A 3271-nucleotide genomic window follows, 5' to 3' on the forward strand; every position below is an offset into this window, starting at 1 on the left:
TACATGCAAGGCAAACACCTTATTCATTGTCTATCACTCTAACCCCTATATTATCTTCTTTTAATCAAGATTTATATGCTTCATCTTTTCTTAAAAATTTCACCCAAGGGGGGGAAATTAAAAAAAAATTGTTCACCCAAGAAGTATAAACTTGCCATATTCTCTTTGTATGGAAGTGTTTATTATACAGAATATAGGCCTATTTCCTTTTGTGATTAAATAAAGAGTAGGGGCCTGGAATATTTCTCAAAGAGGTAGAGTACATGTCTGATATTTTCAAGGCCTTGAGTTTGACCTTGATACCACCTGGCCTCTGGGGTGCCATGATGCCTGCTGAGCGCTGAATCATCAGACCAGCACTACTGGGCTAAGTATCATTAGGGTGGCCTCTATTTAAAATTTAAAACAAACAAACAAACAAAAAAACCCTCAGAGCCAGGGAAATGACTCATATGGCAAGCTTTGCATGTGGAGCTCCAGGTTTTTGTCTTTCTCTTTTTGTTTTTGGCCACACCTAGAAGTACTCAGGACTTACTCCTCACTCTGTGCCCAGGGATTATTCTTGGTGGGCTAGGGGAACCATATGGAATGCTGGGTATCCAATCAGCGGTGGCCACATGGAAGGAAACGGTACTACTTGTTGTGCTATTGCTCTGGCTCTGGCCCTAGAGCCTCTGATTTGACCCCTAGCACCACAATGTCTAAGACACACAGAAGTGACCTCCAGCACCAAATTAGAAATAGCCCTCAGGTTGGTGGTATAGTCTAAAAATAAAAAAAGACAACAAAATGTTTAATTTGCTTTCATTAGAAAAAAAAACAGTGTAGTGATTTATTAGGCTTAAGGTGTTATGAATTGATAGACACAATTTCAAAGATTTCTCTCTAAATTTTTGTATTTCCAAGATTATTTATATATTTGAAGTTTATACTATAATTAAAAAAAAGTAAAAAGATTATCCTAAAAGAATTAATATGAGCTCTCAAGACATACTCTCACTGAATCTGTACTTACTAATATCATAGACCAGGTCCAAATGCTTATTTTACATTTTTTATGTTTAGTTTTAAAAAACGATGCTCAACCACTTAAACTATTATAAATATAAATAGATAATATGCAAGTCATCGCTGTGCAGAGGTCTTTATGGTTTTCCTAAATCTAAGACAAAACAAAAGCAAGAACAACAACAAAAACCCCAGAGCATACAAATTGGCCTGTAAAGCAAAATCAAATTGGCATAAAGACAATGCAAAAGCTTCAATATTCTGACTCACCCCCCCACCAAGCCTGTCCTGCCACCTGCTTCCAGAGATCAACTGCCTCCAGGCCCTAGATAACCTTACCCCCTAGATTCTCATGTCAGTTTTTATCTCCTTCAATTTGATTTCTTCTTTTTATCTTTTAAAAGTAAAAACATTTTATTTAGAAATTCTGAGGAAGGGATGGGAGATAATAAGAAAGACTAATGAATAATGTGCTCAAGAGAGAGAAAGCAGGCTTTTCCAAAGACAGAGAGTCCTGGTATACAACCCAGCATGAAAGGAAGATTCACATCTCAAGAAGGGAGCTGTGGACAACATGTGGTCATTACCATGTACCTAGACAGTATATGTGCCTTATTTCTGTTACTTAAATATATGAAAGGACTTTAAGAGTTCTAATATATATGTGTGTGTATGTGTGTGAGTAATATATATGTATATATATATATATATACATTCCATTACAAGGACCATTCATGTTTCTCAAATAATATTTTTTATGATTTACTGATGATGCCAGAAAAATAATACAGCAAGTAACTTGCCTTGCATGCAACTGACCTGGGTTCTATTTCTCGCATCTCATATTGTCCTCCACAATACCAGGAATGATGTCTGAGCATAGAATAAGGAGTAACTCCTGAGTATAACCGGGTATGCATACCCCCCAATAAAAGCAAAAACAAAATTATGTAAAAGGGTTAAGAAAGCTACCTAAGCCAATTTTTGTTTGTTTGTTTGCTTGCTTTTGGGTCACACCTGGTGGCACTCAGGGGTTACTCCTGGCTCTGTGCTCAGAAATCGCTCCTGGCAGGCACAGGGGACCAAATGGGATGCCCGGCTTCAGTCCTGGATCAGCTGCCTGCAAAGCAAACACCCTACCACTGTGCTATCTCTCTGGCCCCAAGCCAATTGAATTTAATCTGATTTTTGCGATCAAGATTTCAGGGTTATGGGGTTTGAGCAATAATAGTTCAGTTGATAGGGATCTTGCCTTGCATTCAGCAAACCTGAGTTTAATCTACAGCACTCCATATAATCCCAAAACCCATCAGTACTGATTTTTTAGGGCAGAGTAAGGAGTAAACCCTGAGCACTGCCAGGTGTAGTCTTATCCTCCACCCCCCCCCAAAAAAAAAAGAGATTTCAGAATTCAGTAAGAATATCAAGTCAGTGCTCGCTTCGGCAGCATATATACTAAAATTGGAACGATACAGAGAAGATTAGCATGGCCCCTGCGCAAGGATGACACGCAAATTCATGAAGCGTTCCATATTTAAAAAAAAAAAAAAAAGAATATCAGGTCAGAAGTATTCACAGAGGGTGGCCCTTTTTGTTTTGTTTTGTTTTGGAACCCTATCCATTTATACTCAGGGAATCATTCCCAATTCAGTGATTGAGTTGCTCCTTGTGGTACTTGGGGACCATGTGGTGCCAGGAATTGAATCCAGGTCCTCACACATGAAATCACATGCTTTACCACTAAACCACACCTCTGATACAGAAAGCAGACCCCTCTTATTTGGGCGGTCCACCACTTACACTGTGAAACTAATTTGTGATAAATGAGAAGTGGAAAAGGATTTCAATATACTGTCTCTGCAACAGAGATAGTAGCTCTTTCAGTTTCTAATACTGAAACCAAATGCTTAGCTTTCTGACTTCCTTCTCTCAAACAACAAGAAAAACATACATAAGTCAGAGTTACCAGGAAGTTGATTATTAGTTTTGCTGAAAACATAATGCCTTTGGGGCTTTGAATGAAAGTACTCATTTAAACCAATCTTGAGTGAATAAATATTAAAAAGAGCAGCATATAAACCCATGGCCCCAGGCTAATGTGTTTTTATGACTATCATGTGTGTTCCTCCTTGGAATATTTTTCATCCAGAAAGTGATTATTTCACCTGGATACCCTTTAGGAATCAAATTTAGATATAAAGCTGTGACAGCTTGGATCTTGCCCTTTGTTTAATCCATTAATATTACTCCTTTCCATTAGAAA

At 38.0% G+C, this 3271-nt stretch overlaps 1 non-coding gene across 1 annotated transcript; it reads left to right on the forward strand.

The window, feature by feature from the left end:
* The first annotated feature begins 2439 nt into the window (after positions 1-2439).
* Positions 2440-2546, forward strand: LOC125996795 (U6 spliceosomal RNA). Its single transcript, XR_007491478.1, has one exon. It is a non-coding gene; the product is annotated as a U6 spliceosomal RNA (small nuclear RNA).
* Positions 2547-3271: the final 725 nt, after the last annotated feature.

This window comes from Suncus etruscus, chromosome 1 (assembly GCF_024139225.1).
Source record: "Suncus etruscus isolate mSunEtr1 chromosome 1, mSunEtr1.pri.cur, whole genome shotgun sequence".
In the NCBI taxonomy this organism is placed as follows: Eukaryota; Metazoa; Chordata; class Mammalia; order Eulipotyphla; family Soricidae; genus Suncus; species Suncus etruscus.